A 12,682-nucleotide genomic window follows, 5' to 3' on the forward strand; every position below is an offset into this window, starting at 1 on the left:
AACTCTATGGGGCAGTTCTGCTCTGTCCTGTAGGGTTGCTTTGAGTCAGAATCGACTTGACAGCACTAGGTTTAGTTTTTGGTTCTTTGTAAGGATTCAACAAAATATTATGGATAATAAATAAAGGCTGAAATAAATGGAGTGATATGCCATTTTCATGGACTTGAAGGCTTGATAGATTCTTTCAAAAAAATCCTAATCAAAATCCCATTGGATAATTTCTTCTGTTGAAGTTGAAAAACTGATTCTGAAATTTACATTAAAATGTTAAGGACCTAGAACAAAAAACACTCTTAAAGAAGAACAAGGGGAAATGCTCTACCAGATACCAATGCCTAACCTAGAGCCACAGTAATTAAGAGGGTGAAGTATTAGCAAAAGGACAGAAAATATATGTAATAGAATATAAAGTACAGAAAGTCACATGTATGCATGACATATGGAAAAGATGGCACTTCAAAGCTGTGAGAAATATGAGAAAATATATGACTTGACACCTAATTTGCAAATACACAAAGTAAAATCAATTGCAGATATAATTATGAGAGTTAAAATCAAGCTTCTAGAAGTAACATGGGACAATGTCTTCACAATAAGGATGCTTTCTTAATATAAAAACATACTAACCATAAAAAATATGGATAAAGTTAGACTACATTAACATGAATAGATTCTTTTTATGAAACCACAGAGTGGGAAAAGGTATTTACTACACTTATGATAAAAAGGGGTTTATGTGGAGAATATATAAAGAATTCTTACAAATGAATATAAGAAAAGCCACTCAGTTGAAAAATGGGTAATGGACTCAAACAGGCTCTTTACCAAAAGGGGTATCTAAAAGAACAATAAACCAGAAAAAAAATGTTCAACCTCATTAGCTATTAGAGAAATAAACTTTAAAATCATTATGAGATCCATTACACAGCCACCAGAGTATCTAAAAAAAAAAAAAGCCTAATAATAGGAAATGTTATCAAGTATACAAGACAATGCTTGTGGAACAATGGGTACTCTCCTACACTGGAGGTGTGAAAATAAATTGATACAAGCATTTGAATAATCAAATTCATTACCAGATTCTCATTTTCAACAGAGAAGTGAGAAATTGCAGCTCAGAGCAACAGGAAGTTACATCAGAGAGTCCAGTCTCACTACTGCTGGAACGGGGAGGGACACAGGTCAGTGTGGGGAGGGGTGTCCTAGTGGGCAGGGGTAGATGTCTTAGTTATCTATGCTGCTATAACAGAAATACCACAGGTGGATGGTTTTAACAAAGAGAAATTTATTCTCTCACAGTTTAGGAGGCTACAAGCCCAAATTCAGGGTGCCAGCTCTAGTGGAAGACTTTCTCTCTCTCTTGGTTTTTGGGGAAGGCCTAGGAGCTTCTCAGGGCAAGGAAGCACACTCTTGGCTCTTCTTGCTTGGTGGTAATGAGCCCCCCGCTCAGTCTCTCTGCTCACTTCTCTCTTTTATATCTCAAAAGAGATTGACTCAAGATCAAGCTAATCTTGTAGATTGAGTCTTGCCTCATTAACATAACTGCCTCTAATCCTGCCTCATTAACATTAACATCATAGAGGTAGAATTTACAACACATAGGAAAATCACATCAGATGACAAAATGGTGGATAATCACACAATACTGGGAATCATGGCCTAGCTAAATTGACACAAATCTGGGGCAGATACAATTTAGTCCATAACAGGTGGATTAGTTCCACCACATCCTCACATTATGCTGATAGGAATGCAGACACATCAGACATCAGTTGCAGAAAGAGACGTTAGGGGTTCTTGAATCACAAAGTAGGTTGTGAACAAATCTCGTACCATAGCAGTCTCAGGCTACAGAAGAAAAGAATCATGAACAAGTTAAAGTCAGTCACTATAAGTGTTGACACTCTGAACAGCCCACCACAATTTCAAAATGCCCAAATCCAAAGAGTCCCCATAACCCAGTCTTGTCCCCTCTGCTCCAACCCCTCCAGAGTCTCACCTTTAGAAGCCCTGAGAGACACATTGGAGAGCTTGGCACTGTCCATGCCTGGAGAAGAACAAAAACAACACCTTGTCAGAACCCAGGGAAGATAAGACTAGGAGAATGGGAATTATAGGGTGAGGGGGCTCCCACATAGCCTCCCATCTACACTATCCCAAGAGTCTCAGGATCAGCCTCTCTTCCTTCATACTTACTTGCAGCTTGAGTGTAGCTCCCTCCTTTCCCACCTGTGGGAACAAAGCACTCTGCAAGAGATTGGGGAGTAGACAGGACCATGAGGTCCTAGAAGAGCTCTCTAGTCCTGAATCCCAGAGAAGGTTCCAGAACTGTGACTGGACTAACAACACTCCTGGAAATCTGTCCTCAGCAGAACCTTCCTCTGTGACCTTTGATTATTGTGAATAAAGTCTCCGTCATCAAAGCCTTAAGGCAGAAGATCTGCCATTCATTTCCACATGTGCTTTACAAAAGAGTAATTGTTAGCATACAGGGCCCCAGACTGGGTTAGCACCTGTGTGGATGGTGCCACCCAAAATGAGGTGGCAAATCTACCTGGGACTTGAAACCACCCAGTGGGACAAGAAAACTCACACAACTACCCCTATCCTTCCTGATCTCTTCTTTCTCCAGACCACAGCTCCAGTCACCGCAGCTCTGATGACCACAACTCCAAGGAGAACCAGGCCAGCAATGATTCCCATGATGGAGGTGATGGACTTGGAACAGTTCTGGAAAGAGAAGGGAGGTGAGGAGCTCTGAATCCTTGGAGGTTTCCAGAAGGCCTCCTGCCCTTCTTGCCCCATCTCAAGGTGAGGGGCTGATACACGTGTATCTCTGTTCATCTCCAGAGGGCACCACCATGATTGCCCACTTCTGGAAGGTTCTGTCCCCTGCAGGACTGGTCTCCACAAACTCTGTGTCCTGGTCCTGTTTCACTGCCAGGTCAGGGTGACCTCTACCAGGTAGAAGCCCAGAGCCTACCACCTCACTGTGACCTTATGGTCAGAGAGGTGGTGGTTGGTCACGTGTATCTTTGGAGACACTGAGGGGAAAGTTCAGAAAATTCAAGAACTCTGCATTACCTCCCATGGGTCATATCTTAGTTGTCTAGTGCTGCTATAACAGAGAAAACACAAGTAGATGGCTTTAACAAATGGAAATTAATTTATTTTCTCACAGTTTAGGAGGCCAGAAGTCTGAATTCAGACCGTTGGATCTAGGGGAAGGCGTTCTTTCTCTGTCAGTTCCAGGGGAATGTCCTTGTCTCTTCAGTTTGTTTCCTGGTTCCTTGGAGATCTCTATATGGCTTGGCATCAATCTTCCCCCATCTCTACTGTTCTACTTGCTTGTTTAATCTCTTTATATCTTAAAAGAAATAAAGTCAAGATACATCTTACATTAATTCTGCCTCATTAACATAACAAAGACAACAATTAACATAACAAAGAGGTTAGAATTTTGGGGGGACATAATTCAATTCATAACATTTAGCCACCCAAAATTCAAGCCCTTGTCACATGCAAAACACACTCACCTATCACATCATCCCCAAAATCTTAAATCAACTCCAGGCTCAAAATCTCAAATATAGGTGAGACTTAAGGCGTATTCTATCCTAGGGCATAATTCCTCTTCATCTGTGAACCTGTGAAATCTAGAATACAAGTCATCTGCTTCTATAGTACAATGAAAGAAGAGGCACAAGGTAGACACTTCCATTACAAATGGGAGGAACTGGAGGGAATGAAGGGATAACAGGTACAAGCAAATCCAAAACCCAGCAGAAAAAATTACATTAGATCTCAACGCTTGAAAAAAATCACCTCTTCTGTAAGACCATCTGGGCAATAGCCCTGCTGTCCAGACTCTGGGTGTTGGCCATACCCTCTGAATTCCGGGTGGACATTCCTTGGCCCTATGCTTGTGTCCCATCTTCCAGGCCCACTGGGAAGGCAACTGTGCTCCCTCAGCTTTATGTGGCCTCATTCTCCTCATCCATCTGCATGCCAACCCCACCCCTCAACTCCAGCAGACCCCTTTTTCTGCCCGTTGGGCATGGAAGCCCCACACCCTCAGCTTGGGCAATGGCCCATCCACCTGGCACATCTTAATGACAGCCCCACACTCTGGAAGCAAGTTGGTGAAGATCCAACTCTTTGAAACCCAGGAGGGTGTGGTCCCACACTTTGTGATCCAGGAGACGATTGCCCCACTCTTTGAAACTGAGAAGACACTGCTTCCTGTGTTCCTTCCAATAGTTCTGCTGATCTGCAAGCTGCTCCAGGGATGGTAATTTTCTTTTCTTGGAGAACAACAGATGTAGCTCCTTTGGTCTGTTTCCTACCTGTAGAATTCCAAGAAGCACACAGCGTTCTTTCCTTTCATTCTTTCTCTGACCCCTTAAGTCTAAGTTGATGGGTTCTCTGCTGTTGTAGTTCATTAGATCCTTCAGTCACAGGCATAATCTGCTATCTTTTTCCATAGAGATTACAGCCTTGGAAACCCTATGGAGGAGCTCTACCCTGTCCTATAGGGTCACTGTGAGTTGGAATCAGCACACAAGAACAACAACAGTAAACAATGAACACTGAGCTAACCAAAAGTATAACATAGCTATGTTGGGAGGACGGGGGTATGTGAAGGAGAGATAATCCATTATAGATGATACATAAAACTGGAAAACAACGAATGAGCAGTATAAATACGTTATGTAGAGGCATAGAAATAACACCAAAGAGAATCAACTGAAAGAATTTAAAGCGGTTCCTTCTGGGGCCCTGATGGCACAGCAGTTAAGAACTCAGGCTGTTAACCAAAAGGTCACCAACTCGAGTCCACCAGCCCTTCCTTGGAAACCCTATGGAGTAGTTCTACTCTGTCCTATAGGGTTGTTATGAATCAGAATCAACTCAATAGAAACAGATTTGGTTTTGGTTATTTTCTGGAGTTCAGGAAATGGGGTACATGGAAGATTGAGGATGGCTTCTTCAAAATAAGGCTCATAAAGTTTTTGAACTTTTAAACTGTGGGCCTATATTCATTTGATAAAAATAAAAGCTCAACATTTTTAGAATATCATGGGTGAACGAATAGACTCAGAATTGTTCTATAAGGAGTGCCACGGAAATGAGGCAGTAACTGGAGTGAGACATGGATCAGGTGATGAGGTTTTATAGGATTTTACTTTGACAAAATTTTACATTTTGTCTGTTTAAATGGGAGATTTTACAACATGTGTGCATGCAAGAATGAATGAGCCAGTAGAGTGGGAAACTGATGATGAAGAGGAAGGATATGAGCCCAGCACAGGAACACAGGTCTGTGTGACTCCAAGAATCAGGCCATTTAATGCCGGAGTGTTTTGTCTTTAGAACGAAAGGGAACAGTCAATGTACATCCACCATATTTGAAAACCTGCACTAGGTTCTTCACACTCATGATCTCATATCACCATTACACAGCCCAGCCCAAATCCACAGTGGATGGACAGACATACAACATTAGTGCCTTCCCATTTTGAAGCATGCAGGTGACATAAATGTGGGCTGCAAATCTTTGCAAGAGTCAGTTTTCATCAGGTTCATTCATACCCAGAGAATGTATGTTGGGGCAGGAATAGCTTAAAGTAGGGAAGATCTCCGATTAGATTTCCCATTTAGAGCCGGGGACTCTTGCCGGTCAGGAATGCACTCACATTCCAGAGGATGGTTTAGACATCCCTGTGCTGTTCCCTGCCTTTACTATCAGGAGTGCTTGATGTACCTACCATGGGCACCAAGGACAGAGGTCTCCCCGCCTTTTTCCTCATCTACTCCTAAACCCAAATTTTCATCCCATCTGCTTGGATCTTCATGTTCCTTAGAGTCATTCCCTTCAGGACAAAGTATCCTCTCAGGGTCTGATATGGATCATTAGTCACAGAACAACACTGATTGATTTTGTACAGAAAACCCCATCACCACTGGGTGAGAGGAGCAATAGGAGTTAAAGGGGTAACGAACACCATCTTGTTACAACCTAACAACCTTGTAAATTGGAGGATTATTACCCTCAGTTTATAGATCAAAAAACCAAGTCTTGTTGTTAGGTGCCAGCAAGTTGACTCCAACTCAGAGCGACCTTACATACAACAGAACAAAATGTTGCCCGGTCCTGAGCCATTCTCATGTTCCTTGCTATGTTTGAGCCCATTGTTGCAGACCCCATGTCAATTCATCTCATCGAGAGTCTCCCTCTTTTTCACTGACCCTCTACTTTACCAAGCATTTACCAAGTCTTTGGTCAACGATTGGTTCCTCCTGACAATGTGTCCAAAGTAAGTGAAATGAAGTTTCACCACCCTCACTTCTAAGGAGCATTCTGGCTATACTTCCCCCAAGACTGATTTGTTTGTTCTGGAAGCTCACGGTATATTCAATATTTTTTGCCAATGTCACAATTCAAATGTGTCAGTTCTTTGGTCTTCCTTTTTCATTGTCCAGCTTTGCTACGCATAGGAGGCGATTCAAAATACCATGGCATGAGTCAGGTGCACCTTACACATTGAAGTGGCATCTTTGCTTTTTAAGATATTAAAACATAATTTATTTTCTTTTTGTTGTTGAGAATTTTAAAGAGGTTTTTTTGCCACAAATTTTCTCAGTGCAATATGGTGTTTGATTTCTTGACTGCTGCTTCCACGGGCATTGATTGTTGATTCAAATAGAATGAACTCCTTGATAAATTCAATTTCTTCACTGTTTATCATGACATTGTTTATGGGCCCAGTCATGAATATTTTCATTTCCTTCACATTCAGTTATAATCCATGTTGAAGGCTGTAGTCTTTTGCCTTCATCAGTAAGTGATTCGAATTGTCTTAATTTTCAGCCAGCAAAATTGTTGCATCTGCATATCACAGGTGGTTAATGAGTCTTCCTCCAATTCTGGTGCTGCTTTCTTCTACGTATAGTCTAGCTTCTCAGATTATTTGTTGTGGATACAGATTGAATAAGGTGAAAGGATACAACTCTGCTGTACAACTTCTCCAATTTTAAACCACGTGGTATCCCTTGTTCTGTTTGAACACTGCCTCTTGATCCATGTACACCTTTAAAAAAAAATTTGGTTGCAATATACACGATCATACATCCATTCACAATTTCTCCATGTACAGTTCAATGACATTGGTTAAATACTGCACAATTTGTCACCATTCTTACTATCTCTGCCTATACTGTTACATCACCATTAATTTAGACTCTCTGTGTGCCTTAAAGTTCTCATCTGCACTTTAGATTAACTGTTGTCAGTTTTAATTCATATAGATAATTCTTTATAAGATCATAATGCTCAAAACAAACATTCTTTATTAATTGAGCTAAATGTTGCCCAATGTTAGTTAAACTGTCATGGCTAAGGGGCACCTAAGAGGACATAACAGAGACTAAATGAAATATAATATCCTGGGTGGGCACAGAGAAAGTTGGAACAGAGAAAGAACATTAGGGAAAAACTAATAAAATCCAAATAAGGTATGGAGTTCAGTTAATAATAAGGTATCAATATTGCTTCATTAGCTGGGGTAAGTGTGCTGTGCAATGCTGACAGCAGGGAATACTGAGTTTTGGGTTATATGGGAATTGACCTGAACAGGGGACAGCTTTAAATTAAGCACAGATAAGTGGAATCATTTCCAGCTGATCCAGGTGGTAGTCAAGCATATCAGTCATTTGGCCCTAAGACTTACTGAGATATTTGTGTGTGTGTGTGTGTGAAACAGTTATAGGAGACTTACTCCCCTGTCTCCAGGGTTTTGGAAAAAAGTTATACTCCATAGTCATCCTGTCAGAAATATCTCCCGGCTTTGTAGTGGGTCCTAGTAGATTTTGGAAGTCAAGGTCATGGTACAGCAATGACCAAGTAAGTGATTTGAGATGCCCATCATGATCAGGATTTTATAGGATCCACATTGCTCCCTGGTATTCAATCCTCAAGGGGAAGTAGCATATGTAGCATCAGACTTGAGCAGGTACTGAAAGCACAGGTAAGTTGCATAGACAACACTCCTAGTGTTCTTATTGTTGCTGCAGAGTCCACTCTTCCTTGTCTCATTCTTGTGGTCTATGAGTTCTCCATGGTCAGTCAACTGTAGAGGAAGAAATCTGATCCTAGGTTACATATGGTTTTGAACTTACTTTTAATAGTTGGAAGTGGACTGCTGCAACGTTACAGTTTCATCCGAGGACATTCATAAGGAACAGGGAAAGAATTCTTTGTAGTAAGCAGATTTCAAACAGACCATCTAGAAAAGTCTACTTTTCCAAAAGGAGAAGTATCTTGTGGTTAGATCTTCATCAATGCATAAACCAACCAACCAAACAAAACCAACCCATTGCTGTTGAGTCAATTCCAACTCATGGCAACCCTACAGGACAGAGTAAAACTGGCCCATAGGGTTTTCAAGGAGCAGCTAATGGATCAGAACTGCTGACCTTTTGGTTAGCTGCCAAACTCTTAACCACTCATCAGTGCATAGGCAGTCGCTAACAGTTTGCTCAGATATTCAATGGCTTAGAGGGAATGAGATGGCAAGATTTGTTATAAGAAAATTTGGGGAAGAAATGTGAATCACTAATATGGCACAGTAGGTATTCACACCAACCCTCATATTAACAAAAATAGATTAATAAAATAATTTAAAAACATTGAAGAGCTTGTACTTTAATGGTAATTGACTAGCCAAAATTCAGGAAGCTCTGAATTTACTTTCATCCTGATGTTATTTACTGAGTGTAGAAAACTAAAGCTTTCATTTTCATAGCCTTGTGGATATTTGGAAGAAAACGCAACTCTCAGGGAACACTGAGAGTGGGAAACCTAACAGGATGATCTCTTCCATTAAACTTCAAACCCAAATGGCCAGGTTTTCAGTGTTAGGGAATGTCCACTTCTCAAGGGACTACAGGGATAGTCACCTTGGTGCTGGTAGCATGGGAGAAAAAAAAAATTCTTCCTGAGTTTTCATTACATGTGACCTCTCGGATGAATCTGCAACCCATGTTCACACTAAATGTATGGTCTGAAAATCCTCAGGCCATGAATTTTATTTAAAATTGACCAGACTGTAAGACACCTGGCAAAAGCAAACAGAAATCCTCTCTGGAGGAATGTATTAGCATCTAGGCTTTGAAAATTCCAACAAATCGTTTTAGAAGTAATATGAGCACCTGATAGTAAAAACAAAATGAAAACATTCATTCACAAGAAAACAATACACCATGAAAGAATAAGCAGAAGTAACAGACAGTAGCATCATATAACTCAGATATTAGAATAATAATAAAAGGCTATAATGTAGCTAGCTATGTTTACTATTGTAAAAATGGTGTGGGGGCGGTCTGACCTCTTCTAACTTCACAAGGGGGTGGGAGAATCAAGGCTGATTCCTATGAGGTGAAAGTCATGCCTTCTCTCTTCTCCATCTTTACCAATTCTGATATCAACCATCACCCCCACAGCATTCTCTACTTCTCTGCTGGGTTCAGTAATTGATTACAATGACCACACAGAACTCACAGTTCTCATATTTATGGGGTTTATTAGGGAAATAACAGGTTACAACCCAGCTCAGGAATGCTCAGCATACAGTTCTTCCTTCAGGACAGCCTCTTCCCCACCATGCTAGCGGCACACCTCTCTCTGGTCCCTCAGCCTCTGCCCTGCTCAGGAAAGTGTCACAAAGCTCTCTTAGCTCCTGCCAACAAGTTATAAGAGGCACCCGACTTTGCCAGTAAGCCTAGACCCAAAGGCACTCGGCTTTGTCACTCCATGGGCCAGGAAGCCCACTTTGTGGTCTCCTGCCCTTCTCTTCTGCTGGTCTCTCCTGCTGCCGTTTCTCTGCCACCATTTCTCACCATCTTCAGTGCCACAGCTCTCTCTCTTGGTCTTCTGGCTCTAGGAGCTTCTCAGTGCAGGGATCCTGGGTCCAAAGGACACACTCAGCTCATGGGTGTTCTTTACTGATGGCTGGGGGACCCTCCCTTTCCCACCTCTGGGGTGGCTCATCAAGCCCAGCGGGATGGCAAAACTGATCAATTCCCTTGGTGGGCTACAATTACCTTACTTGCACAGTCTCACCCAATCGCTTGGGTGAGAGCCACAAGACCATGGCAAGAAAGGCCACACGAAAGCGATACATTGCACAACAGGCCACCCCTTGGCTTTTCTTGCCATGGTTTTTTCATACCTGGAGGATAATTTCCCCTTCCCAATCATTTTACTAATCCAAAACACTCATTAACAATTCATCCTACATTAGGGCAAAGAGTCCTAAGGATGAGATTACTCAGGTACTAGCCACTCAGGTCTGTTCCAGGAGTCCATCTGATCTGGTCAGGTTCTCCAAAAGTCATCTCAGCTTCACCTTTCCTGGTATCTGATAAAATTTAAGTTGAGAGAAGACTATTCCTTTGCTCTGAGCCTCACGAGGTATCAGCATAGCAAATTTTTAAGGGATTTTAGGTTTGGACACTGTAATCCAGTCCAGCAATGCCTCCCCCTTAGTCCACACTTACACACATAGCTTCTACAATTATAGTTTTTACAATCACATTTAACGCTGTTAACAGTCAATACTCATGAATGAATCATATAATCCTATCTTCCCTCACCCTCTCTTCCCCAGACCCAACAGGAAAAGAGGAATCTATTCAGTGGGGATCCTCACTTGCCCCCCTCACTTTGAGTGAAAGTGCACCCACAAAAGTATGTAAGCCAGGAACTTCATGCCTTTATCTTCCTCCATTTTAGATAGCCAATTTCTAAAATGCCCATCCCTATCAAACCAGCACTCTGAGGAGACAAGCACATTCCTTGGTCTTTAAGAATCTTCTGTTCAGTTTGGAACTTTGAGCGTCTGCATCCATAAGCAAAGCCAGTCCAGAGCAAGCCATCAAATTGCAGCAATCTACACCAACTGACGGTATCAAACATCTTTCCCTTCATTCATTTGGGTTCTGGTCAGCTCATTCCTAGCCATCTAAACTAGGTCACAATGGGTAGCAGCCTTAGGTTCAAGAGTTCACACACACCTCCCAGCACTTCACACTCTCTCATCCCTAGTACTCTTGTGCTAGGTCAAGTTCTAATGGAACATGTCCAAATTCAGCCTGTCTCTTCATTGCTGCATTTCCCCACTTCCACTCATGAGTGGAACCAGACGGTCTTCACAAGCTAGCATACCAAGGTGTGTACTCGCCAGCTCCCTTTAACTTCTAGTCCTGGAACCAAAAAACCAAACCCACTGTCTTTGAGTCGATTCCGACTTATAGCAACCCTATCGGACAGAACAGAACTGCACCATAGAGTTTCCAAGAAGTGCCTGGTGGATTCAAACTGTTGACCTCTTGGTTAGTAGCTGTAGCACTTAACCACTGCGCCACCAGGGTTTGGGGGTTCCTATTGATGGGAACCTGATTTTTCCTGCCTGGATGCATCAAAAAGCAAAATGATCATTATTTTTTTCTTCAGCTCCTGCCTCCAAATGCAAGTCTCCTATTCTCTCAGCAGTTTTAGGTGGCTCTGCTCGTCTTTGCAAATGCAAATTCTGGGTGGGGCTCAGGTTTTTGACCTAAGCCCCCACTCTAAACACAGGGCTACTGCATTCAAACAGCCTGTGTTTCCCTGGAACAAATCTTAGTTCCCCTTTTAGCATAACCAATATAGTATTGGCTGAAGGTAGAGTTACACGCTCCCTATAATCTCTAATACCCAATGTTCATTTCTATCATACATATAAGTCTGTTTTACAATGCTAGGTAGTAAGAAACATTCAATATCCATAGTACATTCAATTAAATACATAATCCTTAACATATAATTCTTTTTTAAAACATTCTAGTTTCATCTTCTTTTCTCGATATCCTAACCATCTTCCGATTCATATGCGTATAGCCCCGGGCCTCTGGTGAGTGGAACCAGTAGACCCTGGCCTTCCATCCATCCTCCTGCTTATCTGGCCGTCCCAGGCCACTCCAGACGCAGCATAACATTTCTTCCAGCCATTACAAGTAACAACAACCAAAGTAACCATTTAAGAATCAATGAGTGATGGAAAACTGGACTATTAAGGGGATACTTGTGTGGGGCATGGACCTATGGAAAGCACTCTGGGAATTTAGAGGGCACACGGGAGTAGGACACGTTGTTAGCCATCAGAAAAACCCCCTTCCTGGATCGGAAGGTGATTGGAATCAGCAAGTGGACCTGTTGGTACTATTGTAGAGAAAAACTTGAATGCTGTTTTAAGCTAAAACGGAGAGGCTTATTAAGGGTTTAAAACAACTGCAATTGGGGAACTATGTAGCCCACTGAAAATGGAGCCAGGTAGTCCAGGAGCAGTGTCATTATACAAGTATTTTTATGGTTTAAAAGATGAACTGAATCACAGGGAGGACAATTACAAGAAAATCAATGAATATTGTAATAATCACACTCTGGTTACTAATTATTAATAGTATAGTTAGTGATTACAGATAGTTCCACAGGATGATAGATCTTGGTCACAAGATTCTTACTTTTTTTTTTGTCTATCTTGCAAAAATACCCTGTTGGCAACAGCACCTAGATAGCACTCTTCCTGAGTACATGTATTTTGAGGGGTGCACATGGTCACTTGGTCATATGGTTTCACATCCTGGT

At 41.8% G+C, this 12,682-nt stretch overlaps 1 pseudogene; it reads right to left on the reverse strand.

The window, feature by feature from the left end:
- Window positions 1-1,974: 1,974 nt before the first annotated feature.
- Window positions 1,975-12,682, reverse strand: part of LOC135227245 (patr class I histocompatibility antigen, B-2 alpha chain-like) — a 49,239-nt pseudogene continuing 38,531 nt past the window's right edge.

Source organism: Loxodonta africana, chromosome 1 (genome assembly GCF_030014295.1).
Source record: "Loxodonta africana isolate mLoxAfr1 chromosome 1, mLoxAfr1.hap2, whole genome shotgun sequence".
Taxonomy (NCBI): Eukaryota; Metazoa; Chordata; class Mammalia; order Proboscidea; family Elephantidae; genus Loxodonta; species Loxodonta africana.